Below are 14,056 nucleotides of genomic sequence, written 5' to 3'. Positions count from 1 at the left end.
CTGTACCAATTCACATTCCCAACAGCAGTGCAAGAGTGTTCCCTTTTCTCCACACCCTCTCCAGCATTTATTTCTAGATTTTTTGATGATGGCCATTCTGAATGGTGTGAGATGATATCTCATTATAGTTTTGATTTGCGTTTCTCTCATGACTAATGATGTTGAGCATTCTTTCATGTGTTTGTTGGCAGTCTGTATATCTTCTTTGGAGAAATGTCTATTTAGGTCTTCTGCCCATTTTTGGATTGAGTTGTTTGTTTTTTTGTTATTGAGCTGCATGAGCTGCTTATAAATTTTGGAGATTAATCCTTTGTCAGTTGCTTCATTTGCAAATATTTTCTCCCATTCTGAGGGTTGTCTTTTGGTCTTGTTTGCGGTTTCCTTTGCTGTGCAAAAGCTTTGAGGTTTCATTAGGTCCCATTGTTTATTTCTGTTTTTATTTCTGTTTCTCCAGGAGGTGGGTCAAAAAGGATTTTGCTGTGATTTATGTCATAGAGTGTTCTGCCTATGTTTTCCTCTAAGAATTTGATAGTTTCTGGCCTTACATTTAGGTCTTTAATCCATTTTGAGTTTATTTTTGTGTATGGTGTTAGGGAGTGATCTAATCTCATATTTTTACATGTACCTGTCCAGTTTTCCCAGCACCACTTATTGAAGAGGCTGTCTTTCTCCACTGTACATTCCTGCCTCCTTTATCAAAGATAAGGTGACCATATGTGCGTGGGTTTATCTGTGGGCTTTCTATCTTGTTCCATTGATCTATTTCTCTGTTTTTGTGCCAGTACCATACTGTCTTGATTACTGTAGCTTTGTGGTATAGTCTGATGTCAGGGAGCCTGATTCCTCCAGCTCCGTTTTTCATTCTCAAGACTGCTTTGGCTATTTGGGGTCTTTTTTGTTTCCATTCAAATTGCGAAATTTTTTTGTCCTAGTTCTGTGAAAAATGCCAGTGGTAGTTTGATAGGGATTGCATTGAATCTATAGATTGCTTTGGGTAGTAGAGTCATTTTCACCATGTTGATTCTTCCAATCCAAGAACATGGTATATCTCTCCATCTATTTGTATCATCTTTAATTTCTTTCATCAGTGTCTTATAATTTTCTGCATACAGGTCTTTTTTCTCTTTAGGTAGGTTTATTCCTAGATATTTTATTCTTTATGTTGCAATGGTAAATGGGAGTGTTTTCTTGATTTCACTTTCAGATTTTTCATCATTAGTGTATAGGAATGCAAGAGATTTCTGTGCATTAATTTTTTTTCCTGCTACTTTACCAAATTTATTGATTAGCTCTAGTAGTTTTCTGGTAGCATCTTTAGGATTCTCTATGTATAGTATCATGTCATCTGCAAACAGTGACAGCTTTACTTCTTCTTTTCCGATTTGGATTCCTTTTATTTCCTTTTCTTCTCTGATTGCTGTGGCTAAAACTTCCAAAACTATGTTGAATAATAGTGGTGAGAGTGGACAACCTTGTCTTGTTCCTGATCTTAGTGGAAATGGTTTCAGTTTTTCACCATTGAGAACGATGTTGGCTGTGGGTTTGTCTTATAGGGCCTTTATTATGTTGAGGAAAGTTTCCTCTATGCCTACTTTCTGCAGGGATTTTATCATAAATGGGTGTTGAATTTTGTCAAAAGCTTTCTCTGCATCTATTGAGATGATCATGTGGTTTTTCTCCTTCAATTTGTTAATATGGTTTATCACATTGATTGATTTGCATATATTGAAGAATCCATGCATTCCTGGAATAAACCCCACTTGATCATGGTGTATGATCCTTTTAATGTGCTGTTGGATTCTGTTAGCTAGTGTTTTGTTGAGGATTTTTGCATCTATGTTCATCAGTGTTATTGGCCTGTAGTTTTCTTTCTTTGTCACATCCTTGTCTGGTTTTGGTATCAAGGTGATGGTGGCCTCGTAGAATGAGTTTGGGAGTGTTCCTCCCTCTGCTATACTTTGGAAGAGTTTGAGAAGGATAGGTGTTAGCTCTTCTCTAAATGTTTGATAGAATTCGCCTGTGAAGCCATCTGGTCCTGGGCTTTTGTTTGTTGGAAGATTTTTAATCACAGTTTCAATTTCAGTGCTTGTGATTGGACTGTTCATATTATCTATTTTTTCCTGATTCAGTCTTGGCAGGTTGTGCATTTCTAAGAATTTGTCCATTTCTTCCAGGTTGTCCATTTTATTGGCATAGAGTTGCTTGTAGTAATCTCTCATGATCTCTTTTATTTCTGCAGTGTCAGTTGTTACTTCTCCTTTTTCATTTCTAATTCTATTGATTTGAGTCTTCTCCCTTTTTTTCTTGATGAGTCTGGCTGATGGTTTATCAATTTTGTTTATCTTCTCAAAGAACCAGCTTTTAGTTTTATTGTTCTTTGCTACCGTTTCCTTCATTTCTTTTTCATTTATTTCTGATCTGATTTTTATGATTTCTTTCCTTCTGGTAAGTTTGGGGGTTTTTTGTTCTTCTTTCTCTAATTGCTTTAGGTGCAAGGTTAGGTTGTTTATTCAAGATGTTTCTTGTTTCTTAAGGTAGGATTGTATTGCCATAAACTTCCCTCTTAGAACTGCTTTTGCTGCATCCCATAGATTATGGGTCATCGTGTCTCCACTGTCATTTGTTTCTAGGTATTTTTTGATTTCCTCTTTGATTTCTTCAGTGATCACTTCATTATTAAGTAGTGTATTGTTTAGCCTCCATGTGTTTGTATTTTTTAGAGACCTTTTCCTGTAATTGATATCTAGTCTCATAGCGTTGTGATCGGAAAAGATACTTGATATGATTTCAATTTTCTTAAATTTACCAAGGCTTGATTTGTGACCCAAGATATGATCTATCCTGGAGAATGTTCCATGAGCACTTGAGAAAAATGTGTATTCTGTTGTTTTTGGATGGAATGTCCTATAAATATCAATTAAGTCCATCTTGTTTAATGTATCATTTAAAGGTTGTGTTTCCTTATTTATTTTCATTTTGGATGATCTGTCCATTGGTGAAAGTGGGGTGTTAAAGTCCCCTACTATGAATGTGTTATGGTAGATTTCCCCTTTTATGGCTGTTAGTATTTGCCTTATGTATTGAGGTGCTCCTATGTTGGGTGCATAAATATTTACAATTGTTATATCTTCTTCTTGGATCGATCCCTTGATCATTATGTAGTGTCCTTCTTTGTCTCTTCTAATAGTCTTTATTTTAAAGTCTATTTTTTTCTGAAATGAGAATTGCTACTCCAGCTTTCTTTTGGTTTCCATGTGCATGGAATATCTTTTTCCATCCCCTTACTTTCAGTCTGTATGTGTCTCTAGGTCTGAAGTGGGTCTCTTGTAGACAGTATATATATGGTTCTTGTTTTTGTATCCATTCAGCCAATCTGTGTCTTTTGGTGGGAGCATTTAGTCCATTTACATTTAAGGTAATTATCGATATGTATGTTCCTATTCCCATTTTCTTATGTGTTTGGGTCTGTTATTGTAGGTCTTTTCCTTCTCTTGCGTTTCTTGCCTAGAGAAGATCCTTTAGCATTTGTTGTAAAGCTGGCTTGGTGGTTCTGAACTCTCTCAGCTTTTGCTTGTCTGTAAAGGTTTTAATTTCTCCAACAAATCTGAATGAGATCCTTGCTGGATAGAGTAATCTTGGTTGCAGGTTGTTCTCCTTCATCACTTTAAATATGTCCTGCCAGTCCCTTCTGGTTTGCAGAGTTTCTGCTGAAACATCAGCTGTTAACCTTATGGGGATTCCCTTGTGTGTTATTTATTGTTTTTCCCTTGCTGCTTTTAATATGTTTTCTTTGTATTTAATTTTTGACAGTTTGATTAATATGTGTCTTGGCGTGTTTCTCTTTGGATTTATCCTGTATGGGACTCTCTGTGCTTCCTGGACTTGATTAACTATTTCCTTTCCCATATTAGGGAAGTTTTCAACTATACTCTCTTCAAATATTTTCTCAGTCCCTTTCTTTTTCTCTTCTTCTTCTGGGACTCCTATAATTCGAATGTTGGTGCATTTAATGTTGTCCCAGAGGTCTCTGAGGCTGTACTCAGTTCTTTTCATTCTTTTTTCTTTATTCTGCTCTGCAGTAGTTATTTCCATTATTTTATCTTCCAGGTCACTTATCCGTTCTTCTGCCTCAGCTATTCTGCTATTGATCCCTTCTAGTATATTTTTAATTTCATTTATTGTGTTGTTCATCGTTGTTTGTTTCATGTTTAGTTCTTCTAGTTCCGTGTTAAATGTTTCTTGCATTTTCTCTATTCTATTTCCAAGATTTTGGATCATCTTTACTATCATTATTCTGAATTCTTTTTCAGGTAGACTGCCTATTTCGTCTTCATTTGTTAGGTCTGGTGGGTTTTTATCTTGCTCCTTCATCTGCTGTGTGTTTTTCTGTTTTCTCATTTTGCTTATCTTGCTGTGTTTGGGGTCTCCTTTTTGCAGGCTGCAGGTTTGTAGTTCCCATTGTTTTTGGTGTCTGTCCCCAGTGACTGATGTTGCTTCAGTGGGTTGCGTAGGTTTCCTGGTGGAGGGGACTAGTGCCTGTGTTCTGGTGGATGAGGCTGGATCTTGTCTTTCTGGTGGGCAGGTCCATGTCTGGTGGTGTGTTTTGGGGTGTCTGTGGACTTATTATGATTTTAGGCAGCCTCTCTGCTAATGGGTGGGGTTGTGTTCCTGTCTTGCTAGTTGTTTGGCATAGGGTGTCCAGCACTGTAGCTTCCTGGTCGTTGACTGAAGCTGGGTGCTGGTGTTGAGACGGAGATCTCTGGGAGATTTTTGCTGTTTGATATTATGTGGAGCTGGGAGGTCTCTTGTGGTCCAGTGTTTTGAAGTTGGCTCTCCCACCTCAGAGGCACAGCACTGACTCCTGGCTGCAGCACCAAGAGCCTTTCATCCACACAGCTCAGAATAAAAGGGAGAAAAAGTAAAAAGAAAGAATTAGTAGAAGTAGAAAAAAGAAAGAAAGAAAGAAAGGAGGGAGGGAGGGAGGGAGGAATGAAGGAAGGAAGGAGGGAAGGAAGGAAAAAAGAAAGAAAGAAAGAAGATAAAGTAAAATAAAGTAAGATAAAATATAATAAAGTTATTAAAATAAAAATAATTATTACGAAAAAAATTTTAAAAAACGGACGGATAGAACCCTAGGACAGATGGTGGAAGCAAAGCTATACAGACAAAATCTCACAGAGAAGCATACACATACACACTCACAAAAAGAAGAAAAGGGGAAAAAATCATAAATCTTGCTCTCAAAGTCCACCTCCTCAATTTGGGATGATTCGTTGTCTATTCATGTAGCCCACAGATGCAGGGTCCATCAAGTTGATTGTGGAGCTTTAATCCGCTGCTTCTGAGGCTGCTGGGAGAGATTTCCCTTTCTCTTCTTTGTTCTCACAGCTCCCAGGGGCTCAGCTTTGGATTTGGCCCCGCCTCTGCGTGTAGGTCGCCGGAGGGCGTCTGTTCTTCGCTCAGACAGGACGGGGTTAAAGGACCCGCTGATTCGGGGGCTCTGGCTCACTCAGGCCGTGGGGAGGGAGGCATACGGATGCGGGGTGAGCCTGCAGCGGCGGAGGCCGGCGTGACGCTGCACCAGCCTGAGGCGCGCCGTGCGTTCTCCCGGGGAAATTGTCCCTGGATCCCGGGACCCTGGCAGTGGCGGGCTGCACAGGCTCCCCGGAAGGGTGGTGTGGATAGTGACCTGTGCTCGCACACAGGCTTCTTGGTGGCGGCAGCAGCAGCCTTAGCGTCTCCTGCCCGTCTCTGGGGTCCGTGCTTTTAGCCGCGGCTCGCGCCCGTCTCTGGAGTTCCTTTAAGCAGCACTCTTAATCCCCTCTCCTCGCGCACCAGGAAACAAAGAGGGAAGAAAAAGTCTCTTGCCTCTTCGGCAGGTCCAGACTTTTCCCCGGACTCCCTCCCGGCTAGCCGTGGTGCACTAACCCCCTGCAGGCTGTGTTCACCACGCCAACCCCAGTCCTCTCCCTGTGCTCCGACCGAAGCCCAAGCCTCAGCTCCCAGCCCCGCCCGCCCCGGCGGGTGAGCAGACAAGCCTCTCGGACTGGTGAGTGCCGGGTCGGCCCTGATCCTCTGTACGGGAATCTCTCCGCTTTGCCCTCCGCACCCCTGTTGCTATGCTCTCCTCCGCGGCTCCGAAGCTTTCCCCTCTGCCACCCGCAGTCTCCGCCAGCGAAGGGGCTTCCTAGTGTGTGGAAACCTTACCTACTTCACAGCTCCCTCCTACTGGTGCAGGTCCCGTCCCTATCCTTTTGTCTCTGTTGTTTCTTTTGCCCTACCCAGGTACGTGGGGACTTTCTTGCTTTTTGGGAGGTCTGAAATCTTCTGCCAGAGTTCAGTAGGTGTTCTGTAGGAGCTGTTCCACGTGTAGATGTATTTCTGGTGTATCTGTGAGGAGGAAGGTGATCTCCGCGTCTTACTCTTCTGCCATCTTCCCCTCGTCCCCCCACTGTAAGCTTTTGAACAGATATTTACCTAGTCAAAGCTGTGCTTAAGGAATCTGTCTTGGAAGCTTTGTGGTTAATGGATAGAGAAGAGACACTAGAGACAACGATAAACTTGGAGGCCACCATAATGGTTTAGGTAATGAACCTGAAATAGTGTGGTTTCAGTGGGAAGGGAAAAAGAGATATATGATGGAGGTAAAATGGACAGTACCGAATGATAGACTTAATGGAGGTGGACGAATAAGGTATTGGGGACTGGAGGGGAACACTTCCCTCCTTTTGAAATTGGGTGCAATGGAAGAAACCGGAATCTACCTGAGGTTTAGTGTAAGAACTGATCAGTTTTTAACATTTTGTTTGTGTTCTGTTTTTTTTCCTTTTCTGCTTAAAAAGATTCAAACTTTTATCCAGACTTAAAATTTGTTAATATTTTGCCACATTAACTCTCTCTATATGTACAAATACACTTTTTTGGTATATTTTGTATAATTTGTGTATTTGAATATTTTCAATAATTTTAAAGTTGCATATATCATGACACTTCATTTCTACAGTATATATCTCCTAATAACAAAGACTTCTGCTGTATAATCAGTTTCAGTGTCCTTGATGCAAAAAGCATCAAAAAGAATAATGATATTAATGAGCTATGACACATTGAATAAAAAAGAATACATGAGTTCACAGTGTTCCTCAGAAGGGATGGTGGTGATGAAAAGCAAGCTCTTCTTTAGAGAAGGCTGTCAGCTAATAAATATAGAAAAAATAGTAGATTAGAAAATTTTAATGTTGCACCCAGCAATGTAATAAGTGATTCAGGTAAAGATCATCAATGGGTATTAATATTATTGAGTGAAGCTTTGTTGGGAAACCAGGTATTTACATGGTCTCCATATATCACATCATCTCACCAATGGGTAAAACTAAGCATTGCCCCAAATGGGACAAGCTGAAAACATGCACCTCCTTGCATGATGAAATCAAAATTATATAATGTCACCAATGTAATATTCTTGCCCAAAGTGTTTAACCTGAATCTTCAAATGAGAAAACAATCAGAAAAAAATCTCAATTTTGGAATGTTCTATAATAAAATGACCTGAATTTTTCAAAAATGTCAATGTTATGATACACAAAATATAGTGGGAGATTGTGCTAGATTAAAGGAGACTAAAGGGACATCAAAACTGCACACAGTATTCGATTCTTAATTGGATCATAGAATATCCAATGGCAATGAAGAATAGCAATAAAGGGCATTTATGAGACCAATGAAAAAAATTTGAATTGTGGCATTTAAAGTCTAGAAAATATCATGTTTTTACTGTCCAGTTTTCTAAATATTTTTAGCACCAATATACACAAGACAGAAAGCAGGAGTAGCATTATATATTATTGATAAAATTTAAATGAAGACATTTTTAAAGGAGACAATACTTAAATATGGTGAAGATGTCTTTATCATGAATATTTTTACATCAAATAAAATAGCATAACATGCTCAAAGGAAAAAATACAAAGGAAAGAGATAGAACTAAGAGATTTTAATTTATATCTTTAGTCACTGACAGATTATAAAAATATTCTGAAAATAAGTTAGACAAAGACAGCAAAAACAAAAAGCAACCCAACAACAAAACCAAATGGAACAATATTATTCACTGATAAAGTTGCTGAAGTTTGAAATAATATATTGACATATGAATTTGGGGAGCACATTAAAAGAATAAGTCACAACCAATTGAAATTCTATCTAGTACAGTAAGGTGATTGTAAGTTAGAAGCATCTATTACAATATTTAACCATCGTAACAACTCAAAAAAATAACTTCCATAGGTGCTTTAAAAAGCTTGATGTAATTCATCAGCTGTTTTTAACTGAAAGAATGAAATATAAAGAAATGGAATGATCATTAGCCTTATAAAAATGATGTATCATACAAAAATCTGCCATTATGCTTAGTGTTAAATGGTAAACACATTTTTTTTAATCAGGAAAATGATCCCACTATTATATAATATTTTCTGGAAGTAATAGCCAAATATAAATATTGGAAGGGAGTTAAAATTATGGTTATTCATAAAACATACATTTTTCTACATGGGAATTCCAAGAGAATCGATTAAAAGTTAATGCAAACAATATGAAAATTTATTAAGGTGGCTGATTACCTAATTAATAACAAAATTCAATAATCTAAACAATTATTTAGAAATACACTAGTTTATAGTAGCAACTATAAATGCACTACCTCATAATGAAGCAGAGAAGAAATGTGTAGAATCTGTATGATTAAAACGTTAAAGTTTTCCTGAGGGACATAGAGAGGACATGAACCAATAGAAAGACATACTTGTTTTTGTGCAGAAAAGCAATATGACAGAAAGACCCCCCCAAACTTCTTTTTTGTGGAATTTGACAAAATAATTTCAATTCATATCAAGTAACAAATAATTAAGAATAGAAATTTAAATTCTAGTATATGAAAAGTATAGTAATGAGAGAAGTCAAGCCTTACAAAGTATTAAATATGATGCTACAGTAATTAACACATTTTGGAACTGGAAAATGAATAAAAAGATCAATGAAATAGATTAAGAATTTCAGGTATAGATTTAATGTATAATTAAAGAAAGATCTCTGGTCTGAAATACAGATGGCGTCTCAGACCACTAAGAAAATGTACATAATTCAAAAGATGGTATTGAGGCAGGTGGCCAGCCACTTAGAACAAAATTAACCTGCTCCTTATACCAGAAAAAATTCCAGATGGAGAAAAGATTTAAATGTAAAGGAAGCCAGTCATAGAAAAAAAGAACTGAGTAAAAATTTAAATACCTTGAAGTAGGGGATATTGATCTAAATCCCATAGAGTTAAGGATTGATGAATTTTAGCAACATAAAAATTAAAACATGAATATAGCAAATAAGCAAAGAAAAAAGAGGGATAAGCTGGAAAAAATTTGTTTACATGTGTAACAAAGTTCAGCTCCCATAATAAGTAGTGAGCTCTTGCAAATCTGTAAGAAAAAGTTGACAACCCAAAAGAAAAACCAGCAAAGGACATAAGTAGATCTTTCACTTAAAAGGACATAAAATGATTCATAGGCAGAAGTTGCTCAATCTTAGTCATTATTAGATATATAAATAATAGCAACAACAACAAAAACAAGTAAAAATATGTCACCAATCAGATTAAACATTTGATAACAAAAACATTAGATAATACCTGTTGCTGGGGAGGAAGTAGGAAAATGGGAAATCATCTCCTTGACTGAAAGTGGAAGTTCCAGTTGGTAAAATGTTTTGGGAAGGTGATTTGACCATAGCTAACAAAAATTTAAATATACATTCACCTTGATGCAACAATTTCTATTCTCTGAATTCAGCCCATTCAATGCATTATTTTGTGAGTCTTGGTCCTACGTTCCTTTTCCCTATCTGGAGTCTCTAGATTGGTCTCATGCAATAAAAACCTACAGGTAGATCTACAGAGTCCAGGCCTGTTCTACTCTGAACTCCAGACCTATACATCCAAAAGCCTGCTTAACGTCTCCTCTTGGAAATTTCAGATGCAGCTCAAACACATCATGTTGAAAACTCGTGTTCTCTTTCTCACATTGACCAGTGTCCACTTCCCAGGCAATAAGACCACCATCTATCTCTATCTAGTTGTTCAAGACTGAAGCCCAAGAGATGTTATTGACACCTTTTTCTTTTTTTTTTTTTTTTTTTTTTTTTTTTTTTTTGCGGTACGCGGACCTCTCACTGTTTTGTCCTCTCCCACTGTGGAGCACAGGCTCCGGACGCGCAGGCTCAGCGGCCATGGCCCACGGGCCCAGCCGCTCCGCGGCATGTGGGATCTTCCCGGACCGGGGCACGAACCCGTGTCCCCTGCATCGGCAGGCGGACTCTCAACCACTGCACCACCAGGGAAGCCCGACACCTTTTTCTTTTTAACCTTCCATTTCCAATCTGTCACCAAATTCTTTTGATTTTACATCTCTCAAATTCATTCCCTTCTCTCCATCTTGACCATCACTGTCTTTCTTAGGCAAGTTATTATGGTCCCTCACCTGGATTATTATTGTTGCAACTTCCTAACAGATCTGCATCCATTCCGGCCAGCCTCCAGTCTGTTTACTACTGATACATGAGTGCTGGAAAAGACATTTTCAAGAGCAAAAATCCAAGCCTATAAATATGTTTTTAAACCATTCAATGGCTTTTAGCATAAAAGGGAACACAAATTTTTAGTTTAGGCTAGAAGGTCCTGGATTATCTGACACTTGTCCACTTTTCAGTTTCACCTTTTGCCACATTCTATTCATAAGGAGTTTGCAGGGCTCTTATTCAGCTTCTCCCTTACAGGTCTCATAGTTGCAAGTTTACATGTATTTGTGTGATTGTTACTCTCTGTCCTCACCACTAGGAACCTTTTTTTTTTGGTCAAAATTGTATTCCTGGAACCTAGCGCATAAAAGTACTCAAATTTTTTTTTTTTTTGCGCTACGCGGGCCTCTCACTGTTGTGGCCTCTCCCGTTGCAGAGCACAGGCTCTGAACGCGCAGGCTCAGCGGCCATGGCTCACGGGCCCAGCCGCTCCGCGGCACGTGGGATCCTCCCGGACCGGGGCACGAACCCGTGTCCCCTTTATCGGCAGGAGGACTCTCAACCACTGCGCCACCAGGGAAGCCCCTCAAATATTTTTGAATTAATAAATACATGAATGAAAGCAAAAGGTACTTCCAAGAAGAAACAATGTGTGTTTCAAACTTTGTTGAAAGATCTATGAGGATAATGGTAAATTCTAAGAAGCAGCCGGCAAATTTGAAAATAGATGATTATTGGTGAATTCCAGAGGTGAAGGCAGGTATTGACAAGAGAATCCAAAAAGACTATGGAGTATGTTCTGGAAAGGGAAGAAGGGAATGAGGAACAGATCACATGAGTGATTAATTTTGGAGAAATGCAGGGTATAAGGGTATGGAGGTCTCATGAGATCAAAGACATATGTATTAGAAGCAAATGAATGAGATTCATGGAAGAATAATAAGTTGTGGTCCTAAAACTTTCCTAGAATTTAAATGTTAGAAGTGGAACAATTTCACAAGGCTTAGCGTGTGGCATGCGTAAGAACTGGTGTTTATGATGATATGAATTGTATTCTAGATACTATGTACATGTTTCTTAAAAAATTAAAATCTCCTTAAAGTTGGGGAGCATATCTTCTTCCCTCTGCTTCCTTAGTGTTGCCTGGGGTCCCATAAATACTCAATAAACATTTTAAGTTAAATTGAATTAAAGCCCTATTTTAAAGAAATTCTGCCACCCTAAGTTCTTACAGCATTTTTCTAAACTCATCCCACAGTTACTTCCATCACAACATCTTGAAAAGAAATTAGTATCTGTTGTAACCATTTTCTCATCACTTGATCTCAAGCAGTGATTTTTTTTTTTCATTTTCATGCCATTGGGGAGTTCCAAAATAAATTTGCTGTTGCAGTCAGTGAGCAGTGCATATTTTTTGGCAACTATAACAAAATTAACAACAAGAAACATGGGAACCGGTTTTTAAAACATGTGTCTGGTTCTTGGGAGGGTTTTTCAACTCAAGCAACTGCAAACATCATCAAAATTCCATTATATAATCCACTAGTTAGTATGAAATGCTGATGACCAACCCCTGAACTGCACATCCAAGCAGTCAAACTAGTATGAGTCACAGAACTGTGGACTTAGAGTCAGTGAGAAGAACACCCAGAAAAATCTGCATTGATTGTGAACTAAGAATAAGAGAAATGCCCAGTTCTATCAGAAATCATGTGTCAATATTATATCACCAACTCTTTTCTTGGACTAATCACATCAAGGAGTAACTGCAAGATCTTATGAAAGTTTTTACCATCAAACATATTTACTTCCATTCAGAGGTGTTAAGTTTGATTCCTTGCAAATTAAATAAAGAGTATATAGAAAACTGTGTCTCAAAATGTTCTTAAAATGTTGATTCTCAGGCCTTATTTTATATTTACTAAATCCATATTTCTAGAGAGTGGGAGCCAGACAATTATATTTTTAGTTAGTGTCCAAAGTGGACTGGATGTACCTTAAAGTTCAAGAACCTCTGACATAGAAGCTTAGCTAACAAGATTTTATTCCTAAACTGTCTTGGTGCATATATCACAACTGTTACACAAATGAGTACAGACACAATGATCCTGGGGGTATTCTATGATTTAAGTTGTTATTGCCAGTTTCTGACATTTTCAGCAATGGAGAACAATCTGAGTGTTTCTGTTAATAAGGGGAAATTGCTTGACATAGAGGCAAAGAAGACAAACTTTGGAGTCAGACAAGTTGAGATCAAATCCTGGATCTTCCACTGCGTGACTTTGGCCAAATCAATCACTTTCCAAGAGTCTCAGTTTTCTCATTTGAAAAATGGAGATAATGATGTCTGTATAATAGGCAAGAGTTTATGGGAATTAAATGAGGGCATGAGAAATCATGGTGAATTAGGCAGTTCCATAGAGGTGAAACAAAGTCTGTGAAGGGACTTGGTGAGGGATAAAACCAGAAATATAAGCAGAAGCCAGGTGCTGAATGGTCTTGTAAGAAGTCATCTGAGCCTGACGATGGATAGTTTTCCAAATTCCAGAACGTTGCTTCCTGGTCTTTATTTTGTTAATGATACCCAGGTAGTTCTTCCCTCTCCTTGAATAATCTCGGCCCCATTTCACCCAAACCTCAACTATCTAAAAATTCTGAGGAAGGTGATAAGGACACGGCTTCAAGAATCCTTGAGAACACCGGAGGGAAAGGAGGTAGTGCTAACCTTGCCGCCAGCAGGAGGGGTTGCTGGTGATAACCTGAGCAGTCTCAGTGGAGGCTGCCAGGGAGCAGGGAGAGTCATACTCACTGGCACCGAAGCATCAACCAGTATTCACTGAGCACACACTGGGCAAGGATCTGAGGATACGAAGATAAGTGAGGTCTGTGTGCTGTTAACTAACACAGTCTAATGGGAGAATATATGCAGGTAAAAATGAATTACAATGTCACATGACAACTTCTGTAATAGAGGTTTGTACAAGATTCTCTAGGAGAAGAGTAAAGAGCAAACACTAATCTGCTTTAAAGAGTGAGAAGGGTCTTAATAAAGGAGTCAGCATTTGAGATGAATCCTGATGGGATGTGGAGGATGTCTGTAGATGGAGAGGGATGGGATGTGGGGTTGGGGGAAGTGCAGCATCCTACAGGGAGTAGATTGTGCTAAAGTCAGTGAGCCAAAGCCTGGAGAGTTGAAAGAGACAGAATTTGGCAAGTAATTGGTCTTTGGTCTTTGGGTTAGCTCTACTCTAACTGGCTGTGCTTGGTTTTACTCGAAGTGGAAACAAGGGTGAACTTCCTTTTTCTGCTATAGAGTGGGTTGCAAAGGTCCCCACAGGCGTGGCCTTCCCTCAACCATTGCCTCATCGGGACACACCATGGCAGGTGTCTTTGCAGCCATCACTCACTTGTTCGCATCAGCCCACATGAGAATTATTTTTCTGAAGGCCAAGCACTACTCTTCTGGTGTTTGTTCAACAGTTGGTTTAAGTTA

Source organism: Tursiops truncatus, chromosome 13 (genome assembly GCF_011762595.2).
Source record: "Tursiops truncatus isolate mTurTru1 chromosome 13, mTurTru1.mat.Y, whole genome shotgun sequence".
NCBI lineage: Eukaryota > Metazoa > Chordata > Mammalia > Artiodactyla > Delphinidae > Tursiops > Tursiops truncatus.
This window is presented reverse-complemented; position numbering follows the sequence as displayed.